Source organism: Heteronotia binoei, chromosome 4 (genome assembly GCF_032191835.1).
Source record: "Heteronotia binoei isolate CCM8104 ecotype False Entrance Well chromosome 4, APGP_CSIRO_Hbin_v1, whole genome shotgun sequence".
Classification (NCBI taxonomy): Eukaryota; Metazoa; Chordata; class Lepidosauria; order Squamata; family Gekkonidae; genus Heteronotia; species Heteronotia binoei.
In genome coordinates, this window is record NC_083226.1 from 153,138,013 (window position 1) to 153,164,264 (window position 26,252).

The 26,252-nt window shown below is 43.2% G+C and overlaps 1 long non-coding RNA gene across 1 annotated transcript in view; it reads right to left on the reverse strand.

The window, feature by feature from the left end:
* The window catches only part of LOC132569709 (uncharacterized), a 405,436-nt gene that overhangs the window by 326,760 nt on the left and 52,424 nt on the right, over positions 1–26,252 (reverse strand). The gene's annotated exons all lie outside the window — the stretch shown is intronic.

A 26,252-nucleotide genomic window follows, 5' to 3' on the forward strand; every position in this document is an offset into this window, starting at 1 on the left:
AGGGGTTAAATCCTACCCAGGCTATCGCCCTCCGCAGGGGTGGAATTCTAGCAGGACCTCCTTTGCATATTAGGCCACACACCCCTGACGTAGCCAATCCTCCAAGAGCTTACAAAAAGGAACCTTGTAAGCTCTTGGAGGGTTGGCTACATCAGGGATGTATGGTCTAAATGCAAAGGAGCTCTTGCTAGAATTCCACCCCTGGCCCTCCCCCATGAAGCAATCTTGGCAGCTAAATTCTACCCAGGCTGATAAATGCCAATGGTGTTTAAATAACAACAGAAATCAATATGCATCACAATAGATTGGTATACCAGAACGCATTCTGCAAACACACAGGTACCTCTTATGTCTTCTGATGTCTATCTGTATCCCATATACTTACTCAGTAATCAGTGAAAATTCTCTGACCTCCATAATTTGATAAAAAGAAACCCTTCTGTTGGAAAAAGAACAGCAGTAGCTAGCTTGATGGGAGGGTGTGCAGCTACCGGGGAGGTCTGTGAAATTAGAGTTTCCCTACTGAATGTAATCTTGGAAGCTCAGCCTGACTACAATGTTGAATCTTTAGAATTCATATCAAAAAGCATCCGAAGTGATGCTCTCTCGTGATTAAAAGAACAGCAGTAGCTAGCTACCTGGGGTGCATCATCTCCTCAGATGCCAAGATCGACAAGGAGATTGACAACAGGCTGGCAAAGGCAAACCGTGCATTTGGCCGACTGCACAAAAGAGTGTGGAGCAACAAGCATCTGAAAAAAGGCACAAAGATCAATGTTTACAAAGCGGTTGTGATGACAACCCTCATCTATGGCTCCGAATCGTGGGTTTTATACCGTCATCACCTGCGACTCCTTGAGCGCTTTCATCAGCGCTGCCTTCGCACCATCCTCAACATCCACTGGAGTGACTTTGTGACCAACACTGAAGTCCTCAAGCGGGCAGAGGTTACCAGCATCGAGGCACTGCTGTTGAAGACGCAGCTGCGCTGGGCAGGGCATATTTCTAGGATGGAAAACCACCGCCTTCCCAAGATTGCCCTGTATGGCGAACTCTCCACCGGCCATCGAAATAGAGGGGCACCAAAGAAGAGGTACAAGGACTCCTTGAAGAAATCCCTTAGCACCTGTCACATCAACCATCACCAGTGGTCTGACCTAGCCTCAGATCGCAAAGCATGGAGGCACACCATCCACCAGGCTGTCTCTTCCTTTGAGAACACACGCATAGCTGGTCTTGAGGACAAAAGGAGATTGAGGAAGAATCGCACTGCTACAGGACCAACCCTAAATCAGACTTTTTCCTGCAGCCGCTGTGGCCGGACCTGCCTGTCCCACATTGGTCTTGTCAGCCACCAGCGAGCCTGCAGCAAACGTGGACTATTGCACCCTTCTTAAATCTTCGTTCGCGAAGCCAAGCCGAGAGAGAGAGGAATCAGTGAAAATTCTCTGACCTCCATAATTTGATAAAAAGAAACCCTTCTGTTGGAAAAAGAACAGCAGTAGCTAGCTTGATGGGAGGGTGTGCAGCTACCGGGGAGGTCTGTGAAATTAGAGTTTCCCTACTGAATGTAATCTTGGAAGCTCAGCCTGACTACAATGTTGAATCTTTAGAATTCATATCAAAAAGCATCCGAAGTGATGCTCTCTCGTGATTAAATGATGCGCAGCCAGACGAAGCATCTTTTCTATACTACATGTTGCATAATGCATTTCAGAGAGACAGAGCATAACATGCTGAAGTGGCCATTTGGAACTGCAGTAGTCATCAACAATGGTGCATGAGGGGAGGGAGGAATGCTGTAAAGTGTGCTGATTATCAGAGACAGTGAGGCTGGAACACCTGAAGCTGCTTTCTTTTGAGTCAAGGTGAATATTGTCCCGGCCACAGCTCTCCAAGGAGTTGGGCAGAGGTCTTTTGCACCACCTAGCACCTGATCATTTTAACTGAAGATACCAGGGGTTGAACTTGGAACCTTCTGAATGCAAAGCAGATGCTCTACCAGTAAGGCATGGCCCCCTTCCCCTAAACTGGCCTGATGCTGAGACCTAGCCTGAGGAGCTACCATGGACAGCACAGGCTCAGACCTCAGAGAGAGCTAAAGAAAACATGTACACACACACGCACATGCACATAAAAATACCAGAAGTGAGAAGAAAGAAAACAGGGATGTGCTACAATCACCACTATGTTTGGCAGAAAGTATGTCAGCTCTAGATTAAGGCCAGTCCTCTCTACTTGAATCTTGGTGTCCTGGGTTTTCTTGGCCAATAGAACTGTTTGCTGTAGCTCTGGCCTCAACTTGAACCAACAACCCTGCGCACAGAACATATCTTTTTGGTCAGGGGTAGAATTCTAGCAGGAGCTCCTTTGCATATTAGGCCACACACCCCTGATGTAGCCAATCCTTCAAGAGCTTACAAAAAAGAGCCTTGTATGCTCTTGGAGGATTGGCTACATGAGGGGTGTGTGGCCTAATATGCAAAGGAGCTCCTGCTAGAATTCTACCCCTGTTTTTGGCCCACATTTGCTTATTGGACAGATTGAAACCATCAAGCACACCTGAGAGCAGAAAATCAGAGGACAGTGTCATGTGGCTGCTTCCCAAAATGGCATCCCTGTTTGGCAGCAAAGGAGGAGGAAAACAGCCGGGTGAAATTACTTGTTCCTCATAACCTTCCGTAATTCTCCTCTTTCACGAATTACAGTTTTAATGTTCTCAGACTTTGAACTGACCTGCGTATAGTAAGGCTAGGATAAGATTTTTGTCTTTATATGCACATTTTATTACTGGATGTATAATTTATTTTTTTTCTCTCCAAGTAAAAATTGCTTCCATTTCTCTGGAGCTGCCCATAGGATGGAGAATGAATTCTTAACAGGCTTCAACTTCTAATTTAAGATTAATCTAATCAAACAATCCTAGCAATCGTCCGTGTCCATTGGATCAAGAATGCATTTTAAGGTGTTAAATCTAGGAATATCCTCATCTGGTCCAGCAGACTTGAAAAAGTTGATTATCTGGACAATTGAGGCAAATTACATTTGTTCATGTTCACTGCATGCGAACCACTCCTACGGATTTGATTTGCTTAGAGCTCTCTATTCAAGCACTTGAAAATCACTTCTGACACACTTCATTATATCAGAATTGTCAACACATCACAAGGGGTTTTGACAAGGGTGACTGTGATTATGCTTTCTTGATTATTTCATCAATAAGTTCTTTTCAGGCATTATGTTTATGCTGTTCCTGTCTTCTATACCAGGAGAGAGCAGGAATGCACAGGAATGCAGTTCTGGCTGGCTTGGTTTTGAGGTGTGTGTGTGGCTTAATATGCAAGGATTCTTCTAACCAGGTTGCTGTAGTGGTTAAGTGCATGAACTCTTATCTGGAAGAACTGGGTTTGATTCTCCATTCCTCCGCATGATGTGATCTTGAGTCAGTCACAAGTTCTCACAGAGCTGTTCCTCTTAAGAGCAGTTTCTATCAGAGCTCTCTCAACTCCACCTACCTCACAGGGTGTCTGTTATGGGGAGGGGAAGGGAAAGGAGTTTGTAAGCCACTTTCCTTCTTCTAATACACACAGTTTTCAAAAGGAACACAGTTCCAACATATTGGACAAGATAGTCACCAGGTTGCAACTTGAAAGACATACCCCACAAATTAAGGTGATCAGAGCCCAGAAAACTCTTACCCAACTCCACAGCAAAACAGACTCTCCCTTAGAGGCTAAACTCCATCTGCTGCCTCTGACCAGATAAAGTTCTTGGGGGGCACAACAGAATCCGGAGCTGTTCTTCCATTTGAGTGCCCCACTCCTCCTGCTCTGACCCATCACAAGCTGCACCCTCACATCCTCAGGTCTCCAACCTGTCCAATGTCCTCACAAAAGCTGGAGTCGTCCCAGCAAACTGATCACCAATTTGCATGTGAAGTACAGGCAGACTTAGTAATAACGTTAACACTACCCTTGATTTGCATCCATATATGCACTCTCCTACTCAAATATTGTAGTTGGTTTTTTGTTTTTATTAAAGGATGCCACATCCAAATCCTCCTGGGTTTGTACTGTCACTGAAATGATTAATGAAACTGTTTTCTGCTAAAAATCACACTCTTTCTCCCTGCGGGCATTTCAAGAGTAATGAAATGTGATGAGATTTTCTTGTCAGCTAATTCTAATAATAATAAATCTGTCAAGTGAGAGCCCGAAACAAAGGAAAAGACATTTCAGGGGTTAGTTGTTGGCTTGTAACTGAAAGACCTTATTAGAAGAAGTCTGGTCTAGAAAAACCTCAAAACGAGGTGGTAGAATCTTCAGGTGATACTGTAGAATGGCAGCACAAGCCTAAACAGAATGGCTGTGAATTGCTTTAAGTAGAAAATAAGGAGGCCATTTTCTAATAGTCCTTGGAAGTTTTAAAAAAGTATATATTATGAACGACTGCTCTAAGTGGCCTGCTCCTTTTAGGGTCTAACTATGTGTCATGTTTTCCTTGTGTCCTCTTTCAGACCTGCCTTCAGAACTTTCATTCAGTCATCACCTGCAAGTACTGCCCAAAGGAGCTCCATTTCCAAGCAAACAGAGGCTTGGGATTGGGATCATACATGTCCAGAGAAGGGTTTTAAGTGGTGCGTGGGCAGAGAGGGGACTGCAGATGTACTGACAGAGCACATAGTGCTGTCAAGACGTGGAACTTCAAACAGAGACGGATCATAATGTTGCAAAATTAATCCATTTATTTGAGAACAAACATTCTAGCAGAGAGGCAGATTGAGTTTGATGCTTTTCAAGGCTGAAGCCAGCCTTTTGTACATTTCAAAAGAAGGAAACAATACAGCCTTTTCACACTCCCAGAGACAGTCGGTGCTTCCCATACCTCTTATCTCCTTCCCAGGAAGGAGATTCCCCAGTCACCTTGAATATGTTAACTTCAAAGGCCACAGATGGTTTCTAGGCCGAGTGTGAGATTCTTCTCCTTGTGGTTACAGATTGCTTTGGGAAAGATGCTTGTTACATTTCTCACGGTTAGTAAAGCAGGGGTCACACTAGAATACAATATGGCATTAGTCATGTCAAGCTATTCTAATCTGCAATTCAGTTCAAGCAAGTTACACGTCTGACAAGTGCCCAGTGCAACTGTTTCAGGTCAGGAAAATGGCATGGAGGAAGGCTGAAGTCTTTTCTTCCCACCAGCCATGATCATGATCTGAGTCAACGTCCTGAATCCCTGAGAACTGAGTTCCCAGTGCAACTCAGCATGTGAAAACAGTAATGTGGTTCGGCCTGGTAATTTTTCTACTTCTAGGGGATGTAGAAAAAAAGGCATTTTCTATTTGCTATTTGAAGCAGAACAGTCCGTTCTATTACATTCCAGTGCTGCTGTTTTAATTGTTTTTCTTCCTAGTCAGTAATTAGTAATGGCCTTAGATTTGCCAACCAATTTTTAATAAAAGGATTCCAAACGAAGTAGGTCACCACCTTCTGGTCTATTCCATCTAATAATAATTTTTACTCAAGCTGTATTCCATTTTCTGGATTCTCAAAATAACTAACGGACATCATAAATCATACTTAACATTTCCTTAAAATTCTTAGTATAGTACATTCTTGCAAGAACCCTTTAAGGAGATGCCAGGGATTGAACCTGTGGCCTTCTGCCTGCCAAGCCACAACTCCTCCTCATATTGCATAAGTACAGCTGTGTTGCATATGAGGCCACCTTGCCTGTTGTGGGCTCCTGTATTTGCTCTCCCCCCTAAAAAAAAATCCTATTATTTGATTGCCAGAGGCTGGATAAATGACAGTGTCCACTTTGGTATCAGTATTTTGTTGTTCAGTCGCACAGTCAAGTCCAACTCTTTGCGACCCCATGGACTTAGTCACTCCTGGCCCTCCTATCTTCCACCATTCTCTGAGGTCTGCTCAAATTCGTGTTTGTTACATCAGTAATGCTGTCCAACCATCTCATCTTTTGCCGTCCCCTTCTTCTTTTGCCTTCTGTCTTTCCCAGCATCAGGATCTTCTCCAGGGAGTGCTCCCTTCTCATTTGGTGGCCAAAGTACCTGAGCTTCAGCTTCAGCATCTGACTTTCCAGGGAACAGTCTGGGTTGATTTCCCTTAGGACTGACTGATTTGATCTTCTTGCAGTCCAAGGGACTCTCAAGATTCTTCTCCAGCACCACATCTCAAAAGCATCTGTTCTTCTGCACTTGGCCTTCCTTATGGTCCAGCTCTCACAGCCATACATTATCAGCATAGGGGCTGCTGAATGAGCAAAAATTTCCATGGACACACTTACGCAGGAGTAACTGCCAGTATGCTTCTGAGAGCAAGCTGATTAAAGGTCTTTTGTCTAAAGCCTTCACAGCTGTCCATGGCCATGAGTGATTGATTCAAATCTGCTACACAATATTGCCTGCACCAGTAGCTCCGTCCCAATCCAGGGAATGTCATCAAGCTGCTGCTCAGCCTTTGTTGGAGCAGCCCAAGCTGGCCCGCTGCTCAAGTAACTCAAGCATCCCACCAAAGCTCTGCCCCCCCAACTGCTCATCTGTCTGCAATAACCATTATTCAGATTCACCGATTAAAAACAAGGAACAGGGTGTGGTCAGACATGACAAGTAGTGCACGTTGACTCAGGCCTACTTGAAGCAGATTTTTATAAAGTGGCGCAGGACCATTCAGACCAGCATTATAAGAAAGGACTCGTCCATCTCGCATCTCACTGTTGAGTGATCAGACCCTCAAACCAGCATTGGAGAAGAAGACTCATCCCGCTGTTGAGTGTTCAGACCCCCAGATTCTTTGATTCAGCTCCTCTGAGGATCCTAAGTTCTGCACATCATTGGGTTAATACAAGAAGTTTGGCCACTTGGAAACATATATATCAGACTTCTCAGCCCCCTCCAACTTTGTCGTTCATGCTACACACAATCCTCTTCCCTCGACTTTGCATCCTCGCCAAATCACTGACCTTCCTCCTTCTGGTTTTGGACTTCTGTCCTTCGCTTGGAGACCCACCTCCATAGCTGATATCAGTTCTGGACCTTTCTTTCACTCCAGAAGTTTCCATTTTGGGCCATGTTCTCCCTTGTCCTGCCTTGGATTTCAACACATCAGATTCTTCTCTTTAGGACAGAAAAAGTATAATTTTCCTTTCCCCTTTTATGTCCCCTTAGAACCAAACTACGAGTGATGGAGGGTACAGGTTGATCCCATTCCCACTGATGCCATTTTGAAAGCATTTGTGGTTTTTCAAAAATTACTGTGAGGCCCTGATCCAGATTGGGTGCATGGTGCAGTGTCTCTTGGAACTCTTGTTGTGCCTTCCACTATGCCTATTTTTAGGAGGGGAAATGGGACAAGAGCTCCTGGAGCTACCATGCCATGGGCCTTCAGGACCTCATGGAAATTTTAAAAGAACTACAGATGATTTGAAAATGGTGTTGGCAGGCACATGATGGACCTGTGCCTAATGTCAATTGTAGCTTGGCCCATAGAGTCCCCATTGAAGCACCCAAGGGTGTTGCACCATAGTTTTATGCTTTTGTTTTCCATGGCACTTCACTTTTAAAAGTTTGTCTCTTAGGGGACTTAAGATTTTCTTACTTCGAGAGTTACTCCAGGTTCTTTCTGCCTCATCTTTCTAAGGGTTTTGGACTAGAAAGGGATTCATGTATGCGACAGACTGCGGTGTTCCCAACTTATTACCCCAGAACACATATGTCATTCTGTACATGTAGTGAATGTTCTTTGAGTAACAGGCCTAAGACGGGGTCTCATCTGGGTGATGGATGAAGAGGGCGGGGCTCAAACTAGATGATTCATTTTGGCACATGTCAGGCCTGAGTTCCCTTAATCCACCTTTGATCAATTCATGGTCAGTTGCAGGGTTTGAATTCAGCAGGAGCTCACAGGAGCACAGTTCCCGAACCCCCAGCCAGGGTTTGTGTGTGCAGTGGGGAGCTCTCTCCTTGCTGCACACAGATCCTGGGGCATATGCAAATGAGATATGCTATTGAGCTCCTGCACCTTTTCCCCTGCAAAACAACCCTTGTTCAGTTGTGGTATGCAAGATACAAAGTTCCCAAGCATGCCAGGGCTTGATTTGGATTGGGAGGGCGGAGATAAATGCTTCAGCCTTCTCCGTGCCCATATCCTGACCCAAAACAGCTCCATAGCGAGCTATTATTTAGCTGCATAAATATGTTTCATTTTTATATCTAATACAAATATATTCTTTTCACAGGGATTTTTTTGGGGGAACCTCTGAAACCAAACTAGCTGGAATTGCGTTCCTGTGTGTTCCTGCTCAAAAAAAAAGCCCTGTCCTTTTATAGAGATCTATAAGTTCAGCTTGAATGAAATAAATGCTAATAAAAAATACGGTTGGATCCAGCAGAAGAGCTCACATAGGGACCTGGTAGAGCAGATCTTTCCCTGCTTTCTCGAAGCAGACTGAAAATCCTTTCTGAGAGTCTGGAAAACTTTGTAAACAAAATGTGTGTGTATTTGTGTGTGTGTGTTTGTGCAGTGATGATGGGTAAAATTGCCTCCTCCTTCCTCTGCATTGTCATTCCAGCCCCCCCCCCCCCCCATGATGCATTTTGTATATGTATTATATTTTTCCTCAAGGGAAGTGATTCTTGCAGGCTTCTATGCAATTAGATCAATCCCAGTTTTTTTCCCCCATCAGAACTCTATTTTGCTTCGTGGCCAAACAAACAAACCTCTTCAGATTATTTTGCTTTTCTGATTTAATGAAAATGTGTTTATTTCCACAGAGCTAGATTTATGTAATTTGTGACTCAGGAACACTTCATTTTTCCCAAGCTGGTGTCAACAAAATCAGAATGGAATAGTTTTTTTAAAAAAGTAAATAAAGCATTTATATATATCTGGAATAGTGAATGGCTAACATTTTGTTTTTTTCTGAGGTAGAACATGCACATTTTCTTAAATGTCAGGGCAAAGAATTTCATTTCAAATCGATTTCCCTCGGGGCAAAAAGTTGTGATTTCCAAAAGAATCCAACAAAGTCAAGCTATTAGCTTTAATTTGTAATAAGTATTAATAAAAACATATAGGTAGGCATGCATGCACACAAACACATACACTATTTGAAAAGGAAGAAAACCACCACGATGAAAAACAAAATTTTTAAAAATCTTGGTTAAAATAAGCCCTTTTCAGAGGTTACAGCCATATGTCCTGGGAGCCCACTAATGGGAGCATGTGGTATCTGTGATGGTCCCAATACACATGGTGGCCATTTTGTATGAATATGGCTTCCAACCTCAAAGTAGGCCCGCAGTCTGTAGATTTCCCGACTACAGAGATGAATGTCAATGGAGGATATGGCATTTTCAGAGGCTGCACTCTATGGCATCACATCCATACTGAGTTGAGTTCCCTCCAGGGTTGCAGCTTTGAGTTGGGAAATACTTGGAGATTTTTTTGGGGGGTGGGGTGGAGCCTGGAGACTAAGATTGCCAGGTCCTTTCAGGCAACTGCTGGGGGATTGGGGGGTGGTCTTACAGGGAATTTATCCCACTTTTCAGTGATGTACTCCTGTGACTTCCTGGAAGTGATGTAGGCGTGTCAGGAAGATGCTCTGATTTTGGGGCAAAAACTCTGTTAGAATTAGCTTCTACCATAGAGCTTTTGCCCAAAAACCATGTCGGAGTGTCACCCCAACATTTCCGACATGTCTATTATTGTAAAGTGAATTCAGTCAGCTCTTCTGTAATGTTTTATTCAAGAAGAAACAGTCATCAACAACACAAGCAACACAGTGAACTATATACACTTTTGCTGAATAGAACATGCCCCCCTGATTTGGCAGCAATCCCTCCTATTGGTCTCTCCAGGATTCTCTGTTCTCTGGTATACAGGGGATTGATATTTGTAGTCTGTAGATCAGTCATGGAGAATTCAACAACACAAGCAACACAGTGAACTATATACACTTTTGCTGAATAGAACATGCCCCCCTGATTTGGCAGCAATCCCTCCTATTGGTCTCTCCAGGATTCTCTGTTCTCTGGTATACAGGGGATTCTCTGGTATCCCCATATATCCCCCAGAGAGCACTGCGATCAGGGACAAAAAATCTGCTGTCCGCCCCTGGCCCAAAAGAAGCCAGGCTATCCGCAACAAGATCTAGGGCCTTCTCGGTGGCAGCACCAGAACTCTGGAACACCCTCCCAGAAGCTATAAGGGCCCTGCGGGATTTGTCGGCGTTCCGCAGGGCCTGTAAGACCGAACTGTTTAGGCAGGCTTTTCTGGTTGACTGAAAATGGGCTGCCACCGGACATCCTACAGAAGCTGGTGGTCATAGTCAGAACCTAATACCGCCAGACTAGACTGAGATAGCGTAATAGTTTTTAACCTATAAATGTATTATGGTTTTATATGTTTTTATGGAATTGATTGTTTTTATGATATTGTAAGCCGCCCTGAGTCCGCTTGCGGAGAGGGCGGGATATAAATATAAAGTAATAAATAAATAAATAAATAAATTGATATTTGTAGTCTGTAGATCAGTCATGGAGAATTCCAGATAGCACCTTGAGTTTGGTAACTCTAATCGTTTTAAAACCTTATGTTCCAACTGCAGATTCTTCTAGCAAATGCAAGCCATCTACTCTATAGTAACTACAATGCTGACTGGAAAACTGGTTTGGGTAAGGGAAAACTGCAGGCTGCTATTTGAGTGACTCCATTTTCTACAGATTCAGAATAAAACCAATAAGACCTGAAATGATAAAAGGCTTTCTGTGATACGCATCAAACCTGGAGTAACTCTCGAAGTCTTTTATCTTGCTACATCAAAAGGAGGTTTCAAGCAGGAGAAAGCTTTTTGAGGTTAGCACAAAACACAGGTGAGTCATGATTTCCAATAAGTGTGAAAAAGAAGTTTTAAGGGGTGAAGAATGATCAGGAACAAGCAAGATTATTTATCTTTGTTTATCTTATGTTTGGTAGAGAAGCTGTAGTTTCAGGTATATTTCTTTCTGATTTTTTTTTCTTGGTAAGAACTTTTGACACACATACATCCAATACTAGAAGTTGTCCTTGTGGTTAACATTGCTGAAAAGCCTGTTTGGTGTAGTGGTTAATGTGTGGACTCTTACCTGAGACAACCGGGTTTGATTTGTTTTTTTTAATACTTGGTATGGTATTTACACTGGGATCCCATTTATTGTTTTTAACTTCCAGGTGGTGGCTGGAGATCCTCTGGGATTACAACTGATCTCCAGGCAACAGAGATCAGTTCACTTGGAGAAAATGGCCTCTTTGGAAGATAACTCTATTATATTCCACTGAAGTCCCTCCGCTCCCCAAACTCTGCCTTCCTCAGGCTGCACCTCCCAAATCTCCAGATATTTCCCAACCTGCAGCTGGCAACCTTGCTTGTTAATTTCCATTGTTGCCAGTACTCTTCTGGAAAAAAAACAATGCTCGAAGTATTGGAGTGTCTAGGGATGCCAATCTCCAGGTGGGACCTGGGGATCCTCTGGAATTATAGCTCTTCTCTAGACTACTGAGGTAAGTTCCCCTTGAGAAAATGGATACTTTGGAGGGTGGACTCTACAGCATTGTACCCCACTGGGGTCCCTGTCCTTCCCAGTCTCCTTCCTCAAATCTCCAGGGGTTTCCCAACCTGGATCTGGCAACTATACTTCCCCTTTCCCTGCTGATGGCCCCCTGGCAACTCTAAGCTTGGCAGTGGGGGAGGAGTGTCAAACATACGGCCCAGGGGCCGAATCAGGCCCCCAGAGGGCTCCTATCAGCCCCCTGAGCAACTGGCTGTCATCTGCTTCCTTCTCCCTCTTTCTTGCTTCCTTTTGCATCACAGCTTGCTTTGCCAGGCTTGCTCAATCACACAGGAGCTACAGAGCAAAGCCTCTATTTTCTCCATTGGCTGAGGCTCATCCCTTGGGGAGGAAAGGGGGGAGGGAAAGCTTGCTTTGTCAGGCTCTCTCAGTTGCACAGCAGAGCTACTGAGCCAAGCCTCTCTTCCTTCTACTGGCTGAGGCTCCTCCCCCTCCTGGTCCCCTGAGGAAGGAGGAAAGAAAGAACCAGTTCTTCCTTTGTCCAGTTCCCTGGATCACACAGGAGAAATATAAAGAAAGCACCTTTAAGACCAACGAGTGCTAATGTTTTAAACATGTTTTATTTTAAGTTTTTAAAAAATCTTTGTGTTTGTGTCCTTTATAAAGTTTGTATCTCTGCTACCTGGCATTACATTTTATGGCTCACATGGCCTGGCTTGACAAGGTCTCATTGATGCCAGATCCTTCCCTCATAATAAATGAGTTTGACACCCCTGACTAGATCTTCTGATATTATCTTTGCAAGATGAGAAAGTAGCAGGCTGCAGCAGCTCCGTGCTCACAGGAATAATGGGTCGAGCTCAAAAGCTTATACGGGAGCTGATTTTCATGGTAGCTATTGAAACCAATATATTAGAATACCAGTATGAATCCATCTCAGGACTGCATTTCATCAATTCAGATTTTGTTTTTGATGAGAAGTTCCTTGAATGGTGATGAAATAACACATTGGCTGTATGAACCAAGAGGAGGGCATTTTTGAAGCGATGTCTGAGAAAACTGCTGGGTAATTACGTTCGTGGAAAATTGTTACCACTACCGTGCATGAGGATAATAAGTAAGCTAATGTACATGGCCTGCACCAGCCTATCTGTGAGATTATTCCAAATGTAAATGACAAATTGCTTTGATGGCAAATTAGCCAGTTCCTGCAATTACCTTTGATGGAATACCAGTATATATAAGCCACCTACTAGAAGGTGGAGACCAAACTGAAGAAAAGAGGTGGAGAGTTCTCTCTTGTCAATTATATCTTGTCTGCACAATACTTGGAATGAATTATATTTCTACCCAGGGCTTTTTTTGTAGCAGGAACTCATTTACATATTAGGCCACATCCTCTGACATCAGAAAAAGCCCAGCAGGAACTTATTTGTGTATTAGGCCACACCCCTGACACCAAACCAGCCTGAACTGTGTTCCTGTGCACTCCTGCTCAAAAAGAAGAGGAAGAAGAAGAAGCCCTGTTTATACCTATTTTTACAAATATGCATAGTTATGATTGCGAACACAATGGGGTGGATCCTACCACTATCCTACCATTTTGCTGAGCAAAGTTTATTTTATGTATGTATGCATTTATTAAAGTATTTATGTCCCACCTTTCCTTCTGGCTCAAGTTTGAAGACTTACTCCAACTTAAGTAGCTCTTACACTGGAGGAAGAACCACTTAAGTTGGTGGGAGGCTCCTTAGTCTGGGTGAAGGCCTTTTGAAGCATAGTTGTGTCTACTCTTGTGTATTTTGTGTTGATGGGGGCCTCCTTTGCATGTTCACTCAGCAATGTTAGAATTAGTTCCCTGTGTGTAATCCATGCTCCACCTCTGAATGCATATGTGTGCATGTGTGAACTGGGTAGCTTAAAAGTGTGAGTCTTTTCTACCCAACTGGTTGGGAATGATCTGTGCAGCTGGTTCTTACTATGTGAGCTTGGACATTTCCCCACATGCTTGAGTTGCATAATGGGAAATCAGCATTTATACTGCTCTGTGGTTGAGAAGGAGTGAAGGAGGTGTGTTGGCAACACACACACACATACATACTGTGGCTAATAGCCACTGATGGACCTCTGCTCCATATTTCTCTACTTTCCCCACCCCATGCATAATCTTGTAAACCTCTATCATGTCACCCCACGGTCGACGTTTCTCCAAGCTAAAGAGCCCCAAGCGTTTCAACATTTCTTCATAGGGAAAGTGTTCCAAACCTTTAATCATTCTAGTTGCCCTTTTCTGGACTTTTTCCAATGCTATAATATCCTTTTTGAGGTGCAGTGACCAGAATTGTACACAGTATTCCAAATGAGATGCACCATCAAATTATACAGGACCATTATGATACTGGCTGATTTGTTTTCAATTCCCTTCCTAATAGTTCCCAGCATGGCGTTGGCCTTTTTTTATTGCAATTGCACACTATCTTGACATTTTCAGTGAGTTCTGCCCCAGTCTTCAGTCTGCCCCAGGAACACAGCCACTCCTAATCAATCAGCAACAATCACCTTCAGCCCACTCAAACCAAACAAACAGCAGTTTCCCAGCAACCACAAACTCAGAATTTTCAGCAATCACACAGTCACACAATCTCAGAAATTCTTCCCCAGCTGTTTAGAAAACCAAACCTCACCCTTATAGCACTTCTTATCTGCTCTCTCTCAGAGCTCTCTGAAATGTGCTCAGCCTCTGGCAAGGTGCAGCTTAATGCAGTTTAGGGCTGCCAGACCTCCCAGTGGAGGTGGGAGTCCCCCGCTGCCAGTCTGTGCCCCCAGCCATCAACAAGCTGGCTTGTGGAGAAAGAGAAAGGTCCAGGCCTCATTTCCAGTTCCACACAGGAAGTGACATTATCACACCAGTGATGTCCAGGTGGTGCTCTGGTATTTGGGCAAAAATTCTATGGTAGAAGCTGGTTTTACCATAGTTGCCCAAATACCATAGCATCACAGTGTTGTTGCAGAGTGATAATGTCACTTCCTGTGTTATACCAGCAATGAAGCCTTTTCTGTCTCCAGGTAAGTTCTTTCTCATTCTCCACCAGTTGCCAGGAGGGACCTGACAACCCTAAACTAGTTACACAAATCGATTAAGAACTAAAGAGGAACTAAAGTAGTTTAAGGTAGGATACTTGCCATTGCAAGAACCCCTCTAAATCAACCTTTGCCGTTCATATTTGTAATTATTCTTTAATAATGAAATTATTTATTAATTAAAATATTAATTTAAATGAATTTAAAATACTAATTGAAATACCCCCACCTTTCCTTTTGGCTCAGTTAACAATTGTCTTTCACTTTTGCACCATCAGACACATTTTCAGTTCCTTCCGTACATTTACTGAGTTGATGGCAAATGTGGAGGTCCCAAAGAGAGCAGGGATGGTGGACTATCAACCTCCAAGTGGAGCCTGGAGTTCTCCTGAAACAGCAACTGATCTCCAGACTACAGAGATCAGTTCCCCTGGAAAAAATGGCAGCTCCAAAGGGGAGGCATTATGGAAGTCCATCCTTGCTGAGTGTCCTGCTCTTCCAAAATTCCATCCTCTCCAGGCACATCTGCAAATCTCCAGGGATTTTCTAGGCCAGAGCTTGTTGTACTAGTTGCACTTCCTGTACTTGGTGGTGGCATTCTTTTTGTTTTTCCTAGAATTCTACCCCTATATTCCATATAAGGTTATTATAATATTGTTTGCTTGAGGCTCGAATATTGTACAGATGGGTAGTTGCCGTTCCCATCATGTCAGGCCACTGATGTACACTTCTTCACTCTTATGTATTACTTTGAGAAAGGAAAGGACCCACATTATACCTTACTCTGTATACTGTTGCTTTGTTTTCTGAAGCCAGTATTGTTGTGACAGTAGTTTGTAGTAGTATTGTTGTGACAGTTTTCTGAAGACAGTATTGTTGTGAAATCAGTCCGCTTTCACAATTTCTCCCATTTCTCTCTCTCTCTCTAACCCAGGGGTGGGGAATCGTTTTTCTGCCAAGGGCCATACGGATATTTATAACATCATTCGTGGGCCATAAAAAATTATCAACTTAAAAACAGTGCTCCACTGAGGGAGAATGATTCAGGCCAGCAAAATTAATGCAAATAATTGTTTTTCTATTTGAAGTAATGTGAGGAGAGCCTAATCTGACACACACACACACACACGGCCCACCGCTCTAGGCAAATACATAGGTCCAGGGTTTTTTGTAGAAAAAGCCCAGCAGGAACTCAGTAGCATATTAGACCACATCCCCTAATATTAGCATATTAGGTCACATAGTCATTAGCATATTAGGCCACACCATCTGGGATAATCAAGTGCAAACTGAAATGTGACAGTAACTTTTCCAGGCCCTGCAGCAATTCTGGCCAGCCAGCCAGGCTCAGGGAGGCTGCCACATGACAATCTATGTATTTGTCCAGCAATCCCCAAGGGTCACACCAAGTGACCTTGAGGGCCATATATGGCCCTCGGGATGGAGGTTCCCCACCTCTGCTCTAATCCATCACCTACCTACCTTCCTTCCTTTTCTATAATTCTTGTGTAACACTAGAGTCTATTTCACACATGTGAAGCAACTGCATGCGCAGCCAACCACTGATCATGTATGGTAGATTCTCTACCTTAATTCTTTACACTTTAATTGTATATATAAGATATCACCTCTGATCACTGGAGAGAAAAAAGAATGCTATGAATGAAGAGGTTGTAGCATAGCTTTGATTTGGTCATGGCTAGGGTTGCCATCTCCAGATTGGGAAAACATGGAGGGCGGGATTTGGGGAGGGGAGGGACTTCAATGGGGTATAATACCATGGAGTCAACCTTCCAACATGGCCATTTTATCAAGGTAAACTGACCTCTGTTGCTTGGAGATCAGTTGTAATAGTGGGAGATCTCCAGCCACCACCTGAAATTTGGCAACTCTAGCCATGGGACTTCCATAGGGCAGTCTTAAAGCTACACTCTTCTATGTCTGTTGAAGCCAATGGGCTTAGAAGGAATTAAGTCTGCACAGCCAGGTAGTTCCCCTGGATCCCTGAGACAGCTTGCCCCCTCAGTTTCCTTCCAGCAGATGCTTTATATTTTACTTTACTCTGCTGTCGTCCTGTTAGAAAAGCCATCATCTGATTAGTTTTTCCAAACAGCTTCAGTTTTACCTGTAGTTGGCTCTAGTTTAATAGAATAAACTTTAGTTTGCACAACCCCCAGAGCTGAGAGGCTCTTATTTTCTTATTTTAGTTCAGTTCCCTTCTAGGCTAGTTCAGTTCTCTGTAAAAGTCCAATTAGAATAAGCACACTGGCCAAGTTCTCTGGCTTTGCAGACTCCTTAATGGCACGGATTGCTCCAATTACTGTTACTTTTGCCCAAGACACCGTCCTTTGGGAAAACCAGCTGCGAACAGAAGAAATTTGCTGCTAGCAAAACAGCACGTTGAAACCACCGTTGTTTTTAAATTATATCCTCCTCTTGAAGGTTTTCTCTGTAATGGGAATAAACGATTGACATCTCAAGCCCAAGTAGGCAGCCAATAAAATAAACAATCTTACTACCATTCAACTTCGGAGGACAAGCCATGGATCAGGTGACACAAGCCAGAGTAGCCAGGAACAAAAAGAGACAAAGAAAAACATAACCCAAACAAGCTGAATTCAGAAACCAAATGGTTAATTACCACAAATATAAGGGCCAAATGATATCAAATAAAGATGTACAAAATAAATATGATTAAAGATGTACAACATAAATATGAATAAATACATGTATTTATTCCAAATTAGATAAAAACAGATATAGGCCCAATAGTAGCCTCTAAACAGGATAAAATCATACATAGGTACTAAACAGAAAACATATGTGACCAAGACCATACATGTATTGCCCAATTTGGCCTTCCTCAGTGGTAAAACAGTTGCAGCTGACTTTGCACAGGCACCAGCACGCGCGCGCGCACACACACATATGCATGCACACTCCCTCTCTCTCTCACACACACACACGTTGCCAATGATCACAACTTTCAATGCGAGTGTCATTGGGTTCTATTGTGCATTTTGTACACTCAACAAGTTCCCACATATTATGAGATCGTGTGACTCATTCCCATTTCCACACAGTGGAGAATCTCCTAGTGCTTGGCAATATGGAAAAGGGGGCTTCCCAGCTGCTTGTCTGTTTCAAAAAAGGTCTTGTCAGTTTCAACATGGTCCACCCTCCCCCCTGCCTGCATTCCCTTTCATTCAAGGAACTAATGCTAAAATGCATGCCCAAAACCTGAACCACAAGGATTTAAATGGAAGCTGCTTGCTGGAAGCTACTGCACAGCTGCGATAGGGAAATTGTGTAAATAAATTTTCAAAACCTTTGGATGCCACCCCCTTATACACACATTACAAATGACCTTCCACCCCAATTTAGAAAAGCATGAGGCATTTTTAATTGTAGCTGTAGAATAAATTGACCAGAGGAAAGAATGGTGCTTAAGGCAGATACAGAATCCGAAGTTGAGATTAAAGGTGTACTGCTCTGAATTTGCAGTAATATGTTTTTTTTATTTATTTTTATTGTATTTGTGTGTGTGCATAATGGGCCCAAGTGAGCATAAATGTGTAATGAGGGATCATTAGGTCTTTTAAGTGGCTCAAAATAGAATGTGTGTAAAGTTGCACCAAGATGACAGCCATCCTTCTACATTGGGCAGGTGGAAGGTAGTTTTAGACCTGGGTTGGGCTTTGGGAAGGTGGAAAACACAAGACAGGACCAAATCTTTGGGGTATTCCAGGCTGTAAAATGGGACAAGCTCCTGGATATTTTTATTCCAGTGCCAACAAGAATAAAGGTATGGTCTGGAATGAAAATACGTTGATGGAGTATTTGGAGTACCCAAAGTAATACATTCCTAGAACTAAAATTATGTTTGCTGGCATTAAAAAGGTGACTGCAAGAGCAAATCTTATTGCATACTTTAAAAAAGCGACCTCTTCATGAAATATTAATGCAGTTTCCACAATGTTGACACAATTTCCAGGTTGAATAAGTCTTATGCAGCAACCATTGTCTTCATTATTGTGCTATAACTTGTTCACTAGGTACTAGCTAAGAAACATCAAATAAAAGTTGATTTTTTTCAGATACTTTTGTCACCTTAAAAAAAAAGTACTTTGGAATAGCATAAGAGAAGGGAACTCCAAAGAACTCTGATGAGCATACATGGTATGCCCTTAATAAAGTACCTGTTTTATCCACATTTGGTACTGGTGGCTTTATTTGTTTTACGATGTCCACATGTTTATCTTCAAAACCTAGCCATTGGAGCCTATTCTTAATTATCACCTTCCATGGCCCCACATAAATGTCATTCTCAATAAGATTCAAAATTCCATCCCTTGCCCTGAAGATGTTTTACTTTATTTAATAACCAAGATCCATGCACAAGCTTTCAATGAATTCTGGGCCAATTAGGATCTAAGAGGAAACACAGCTTGATAAGTTGGTACACAGCAGATCTTGTGCCAAACTTGCTTAACATAAGAGGCACATAAAATAAATGTCAGGTGTGTGAGAGCCACCAGACACGAATGTCAGATGTCTGAGAGAAGGAAGGAAGGAACAGGGAGGGAGAGGTGGAAAGAAAGCAACTTGAACTTTAAATGCATTCTCCAAGCCACTGGCTGGCTTGACTTGAATAAGTGGTTTAAAGAGACAAATGCCTTCTCTGGTGGGGGCTTCAAGAGCCACACGATGTGTGTGAAAGAGCCACATGTGGCTCCTGAGCCACAGTTTGGCCATCCCTGGACTAAACTATAACAGAGGTCCAGTGGATGAGCATGAACCACCCCCCTCCTGGCAACAGTCAGTCTCTCCCCCAACCCCCATTGGCTGGCAATCCTAGACGAGGGGCTCAATGTGCATACCAAGTTAGCTTTCAGTCTAAAGCACTTACACATTATCAGGGCTTTTTTTGTAGCAGGAGCACCTTTGCATATTAAGCCACATACCCCTGATGTAATCAATAATCCAAGAGTTTATAGTAGGCCCTGTAATAAGAGCCCTGTATCTCTTGGAGGATTGGCTACATCAGGGGTGTGTGGCTTAATATGCAAATGAATTCCTGCTACAAAAAAGCCCTGCATTTTATCATACACCTCAACTGCTGTTCTCCTGTGTGAGCAAAGAAACAGCCGAAAAGACTCTTTGAACTAGATGATTGCTGGGTTCCAAAAAGCCCTGTTTCTCAGGAACTATTAAGACGGGAGCAGTCAGTGGCTCATGAAAGCTCATACCATACGGCAAATTTTGTTAGTATTTAAGTGGCTACTGGATTTCTTGCACTTTTCTATGGCTCCAGATAGACTAACAGGGCTACCCATCTTGATCTATCAGGAACTATTATGTATCTGTACTTTCATTCTCTTGAATCAGATGCTCAGTCTCTCATGCACTTGAATCAGACACTCAATGGTCAGAAACAGGTCAGACTCAGGATGTCGCAGCTGTGTCATTATGCTGCCTGCACAGGCACAGCAAAATATGATAACTGGGTTTCAAAGACTGGTGTGTCATGAACACCAATGTCTACGCTATTTAATCAGTTCACAGTAGGTTTTGATGGAGCAAGTCTGTGCCTGTTCACAGAAGATATTATTGGAGCGGGTCTTTGCCTGTTCCTCAAACTGCCTGCTGTTCACCTCTAGTCTCTTTTCTGAAGATCAGGAGACCGCAGGGCTTTTTTTTTTTTAGCAGGAACTCCTTTGCATATTAGGCCACACACCCCTGATGTAGCCAATCCTCCAAGAGCTTATGGTAGGCCCTGCACTAAAAGCCCTATAAGCTCTTGGAGGATTGGCTACACCAAAGGGGGTGTAGCCTAATACGCAAAGGAGTTCTTGCTACAAAAAAAAAAGCCCTTGCAAGCAAAATATGCCATGGGGGGGGGATGGAAAGGGGTTGCAGCAATGGAGATAGCAAGGATTGAAACATATACATAAATACTTATGCATTGCTTCAGCTGCTTTTCAGAGTGTCATCGTGGTGTAGTGGTTAAAGAGTGTTGGACTAGGATCTGAAAAACCTAGGTTTGAATCTCTACTTGGCCCATGGAAGCTCACTGGGTGACCCTGGGCCAGTCACACTCTCTAACCTTACTTCATAGGGTTGTTGAGAGGATAAAATGGAGGAGAGGAAAAGGATGATATACTCCACTTTGGATCCCCATGGGGAGAAAAGCAAGGTATACATGAATTGAATAAATAATAAATACATTTCTGGTTAGTTCCAGATTTTTACAATCCAAATCTTATTACACAGTTTATTGGATGCCCTATCCTGTTGATTGTATTGACTTACTTTGTGTTTGGTGTAGTGTTTAAGTGTGCGGACTCTTATCTAGTGGAACCAGGTTTGATTCCCCACTCCTCCACTTGCAGCTGATGGAATGGCTTTGGGTCAGCCATAGCTCTTGCAGAGTTGTCCTTGAAAGGGCAGCTTCTGGGAGAGCTCTCTCAGCTCCACCTACCTCACAGAGTGTCTGTTGTGGGGGAAGAAGATAAAGGAGATTGTAAGCTGCTCTGAGACTGATTCAGAGATAAGGGTGGGGTATAAATGTGCGGTCTTCTTCTTCCTCTAATCCACCTGAAGTACCAGTGGGAAAGGCAGACTATAAATAACATAAATAAACATCCCTTGATGATAGCTTAGCTTAGAACCCTTCCTGAAACTTGTAAGAGGTTCTTCTCTTAGAGGAAGAGCCACTTAATTTGAAGGAAGGCTTTCGAGGCTAGAGGTGGGCTTCAGACCTCGCTTAAGCAAATCGTAGGATGCAAGCTGAAGGTTAACATCAGTTTTCAGTCAGGTGAGATCACTTTTGTGACTAGTCCTGCGAAGTTGTCTCAGGAAAACAACTGCTGCTAGCAGCGGCCATGAAAGTGAAACCAAATATTTAATAAAATGTGCGGAGGGAGTGATTTTCAGAACTCCTTCCCAGCACTTCTGACCACCAAAGAAAAGAAAAGAAAAGGAATGTGTGTGTAAAGAGTCTTTAAGTTGCAACGGACTTACATTGACTCTATAGAATTTCCAAGGCAAGAGATGTTCAGAGGTCGATTGCCTGCCTCTCCATAGGGACCCTGGACTTCCTCAGTGGTCTCCCATCCAGGGCTTTTTTTGTAGCAGGAACTCCTTTGCATTTTAGGCCACACACCCCTGATGTAGCTAATTGTCCAAGAGCTTACGGGCTCTTAGTACAGGGCCTACTGTAAGCTCCAGAGCAGGGGTGTTGAACTCATTTGTTATGAGGGCCAAATCTGACATAAATGAGACCTTGCCAGTCCTGCCATGTCAGGCCAGGCCATATGTGCACCTATTTAAGATTAGGTAGCAGAGATATAAACTTTATAAAGGACATAGACAAACACGAGGGTTTTTGTTTTTTTAAACATGCTTAAAACATTGGCACTTGTTGGTCTTAAAGGTGCTTTCTTTGTATTTCTCCCATGGGATCCAGGGAACTAGGCAAAGGAAGCGCTGACTCTTTTCTTCCTTCCTTGGGGGACCAGGAGTGGGAGGAACCTCAGCCAATAGAAAGGAGAGAGCCTTGGTTCAGTAGCTCTGCTGTGCAATTGAGGGAGGCTGGCAAAGCAAGCTATCCCTCCCCCTCCCCCCTTCCTCCCCAAAGGAGGAGCCTCAGCCAATGGAGAAAATAGAGGTTTTGCTCTGTAGCTCCTATATGACAGAGCAAGCCTGTCAAAGGAGGAAGCAAGAAAAAGAGAGAGAGAGAAGGAAGCAGATGACAGCCAGTTGCTCGGGGGCCTGATAGGAGCGCTCCAGGGGCCTGGATTAGCCCCCGGGCCGCATGTTTGACACCCCTGCTCCAGAGGGATTGGCTACATCAGAGTGTGTGGCCTAATATGCAAAGGAGTTCCTGCTACAAAAAAAGCTCTGCTTCCATCCAAATATTAATGTTGGCTGACCTTGCTTAGCTTCCAGGAGCTGATGAGATTGAGCTTGCCTGGGTCATTCAGGTCAGAGCAAACACTAGGTGCAGTTCTGAAATTCAGCTAGGCCACTCCAGAATGGGTCATTCACCATATTGGCAGAATCTGCTTATCTTGGTTGTGGCTTTTTATTAGGTAGGAAAGAACAGAATCTGCTTCTAGAAAGTCTGCAGCTTCTTTAGCTGTTGCTTTGTGGTGTGTATTTCCACCTCAGCATGTGTTCCCAGCAATCTCTCAGCGCCAGACTCTTCTATTATCACTCTGTATGTGGCACAAAGCAATTGCATTAGCAGCAATCTGCCACTGTTCAGGGAGAACCTGCAGAAAGAGGCATTGCTCTCATAGATAAAAGCTAGAGTTGCAAGATCTTAACGGGGCATATAATGTGGTGTCCAGCCTGTGGCAAGTGCTTATATTGGATCAGACCATGGGCCATCAGTATTGTTTACTCCAACCGGCAATGGCTCTCCAGAGTCTCAGACAACAGGTCTTTCACATCACCTGGTTGTTTTAATTGGAGATGCCAGGGTTTGAACTTGAGACCATCTGCCTGCAAAGTGCAGCTGAGTTATGGGCCCTCCCTCTAATTTAGTTTCATGAATGCCTTTTTGCTCATGCGCTTACCCATATTGTTGCTGATTCATGTTTGCACTAAAGTCATATGAGCTAGCTGTTAAAATCTGACTTAAACAACACATCACAGTGAATCCAGCTATACAATCCCAAAGATTTAACAGCACTGAAGGCTTCAGAACGGGGGGGGGGGGGGCGCATTGATGTCTGCCAATTCTCTTCCCTCCCCGTATAGAATCATAGAGTTGGAATAGACCTCCAGGGTCATCTAGTCCAACCTCCAACTGTATCCCTGATGCTCTTGAGAAGGGGTGCACAGCACCCACTGACAACTCCCCTGGTGCCCACCAAGTGTTTTTAGAAAGTGGGTGCAGCTTCTGCCCAGCAGGGCTTCTAATTGGCCACTGGAGAAGAAGAATTGCAGATTTATACCCCACCCTTCTCTCTGAATCAAGAGACTCAGAGTGGCTTACAATCTCCTTTATCTTCTCCCCCCACGACAGCTCTGAGATAGCTATGGCTAACCCAAGGCCATTCCAGCAGCTGCAAGTGGAAGAGTGGGGAATCAAACCCGTTTCTCCCAAATAAGAGTCCACACACTTAACCACTACACCAAACTGGAGATCTAATTGGCTGTGCAAATTAGCTGCCGTTTCAGTGGCAGCTAACACGACATTATATATATATATATAAATTACCCCTTTTGTCTCCTGCACTTTGGCTTCCTTTGTGTGTGGCTTCCCCTCCCATGATGGCCATTTTGAATTAGAATACCAAAGGTGCTCTCAGGCTCAAAATAGGTGGGGATCTAAGCTCTTGAGTGTCTATTTCCACCCCCCCCCCCCACACACACCAATGAACATTTAATTGGGCTGAAGAGACAGCAACAGGAGGGGGAAATGGAAAAGTCCTGTTCTACAAAGTCCACAGGTAGTTAGATATCCATCATGATCTTCTTAAGCCAACTCATATTACCGTAAAAGGGCCAACAGTATGTTCACAGCCTTTCTCAGCATTTTTGTAAGTCATCGGGTTTGCAATATAATATTCTACCAAGTTCAATCAGCAAGTGCCATAGATGTACAGATAGGTCCTAATTTTGGTATTTGAGCATCTGATCACAAAATGTGTGTGTATTAGATCAAGTGTGAGCATGTATAATGAATGGCACTTCTTCAGCGAATGTTTTGGATGTCTTAAAATCTGTGTGTCTAATTTTACAACCAACACACATGCATGCTTGACAGTGTACTTATGTACTTCATATTTGGGTATATTGACCTGGGTACAAGGATAAAGTCAGAATCAGTACAGATGTAAACAAGCTTGAAACTACACTACTACTTGCATAATTTTTTTAAAAAATGTAAGTAAACGAAGTTTCTGGAGGAAATAGCAACTCAGTTTATAAGTTTCTCTAGTAGTATGGTGCACAACTTTTATTTAATTGAACAGATTTTTTCTTGCATTCAAGGATTATCTGTTTTACGTTTGATGTTTGGAACATGTACACATTGTTGTTCTTGAAACATCTGAATAACAATACACAGTCTTGTTTAACATAAAAAAGGTTTTGCAGGAATCTCGGAGACAAACAGTTTTATAATGACATCAGCTTTTAGGGACTATGCATGCATTTGATGAGGTAGGGCTGTTGTTCACACAAAGGCATGCGTTAATAAATGTGTCAGAGTCTAAGCTATCACAAGATTCCTTTTTTGTTATGTTTTGGCCTCCTTTCCCTCCCTCTCCAACAGGCAACCCCTCTTGCAGATAGTCTTTAAATCTTTTAATTAGAATGCTTGCTATGTTACTTCCATGTAGCCAAAGCGACACCTAGTGGTTGGTTGAATCTCCTGCCCACAATTCTTTCAATTGTGCTACTGCAATCTAATTCTGCTCTTAACATTTGCAGTTCAGTATATTCTTAAAGCATTTCTGTTTAAATGCAAATTTAATTCATAGGAATTGGATCCTGTGGACTGTGAGTGCAAGACGGTGGCATATTTTTGCCTTCTTCCAGCATTCTGTAAAAGCCAGTCTTGGAAATCTAGAGGTCATCGTAAACAGAATGTTTCCATGCCTGGGGCAGGGGATGTTTAAATAAGGAGAAACTGGGCAAAATTTCTCTCCGCATTTCCTGCCTTCTACTGGCCAAGCTGGTGCAGCAGATCTGCTCTTGGGTAGGTGCAATGCAATGAGAGGTGACTTTTCTCCTGGCTGCTGCCCACTGTGTCTGGCGATGTTTTGTCCATGAATTTCCAGTGTTTGCTTTTTGGAAGTCTTAAGAGGGCTGCTGGGGGGGAAAGGAGGCAGGGAAATACCAGCCACTGCAAGCACCTTTCACTTCGGGTTCATATGAGCCATTCTCACGTCAGCCCAGCCAGTGAGATTAGAGATAATTTTTTTTGAAGATCTGCTTAACAAAACGAATTTATTTATTTTATGCATTTATGTGCCACGTTTAAGGAAAAATTCAACATCTCCTATCTGGTGAGAATGTCCACTGGTTAGCAAATATGGAATCAATATAGGCAAAGTAATGTCTAAAATACCGGAAAGTGAGTCTAAGGTTACTCACTATGTTCTTCCTAGCAGGTGATGCTGCTATGTCTGGCAAATGTCCTTGCTGCAAGTGTAAATGTTAACCTGCACTGCAATCCCCAGAGCTCTACAGGATTTCCCCCCATAAGTCACTGCAGGCTTCCTAAAGGAAGTTGTAGAAGTCTGTATTTTGACACAGTCATAGATACAAATGGATAGATAGTCCTTGTTCTCCCAGACAGTTTGGAATCAGAAGTCTATGATCAGCTGATACCAGGGTGTTTTCTTTTTGTAGCGGGAAGGCCTTTGCAGATTAGGCCACATATCCCTGATGTAGCCAATTCTCCTGGAGCTTACAGTATGCACTGTACTAAGAGCCCTGTAAACTCTTGGAGGATTGGCTACATCAGGAGGATGTGTCCTAATATGAAAAGGAGTTCCTGGTACAAAAAAACCCCTGGAAGGCTTCATTCCTTGGACATATAATGCAAAAATTCTAATTCCCACATGCTAAAAAGTTCATTGAGAAA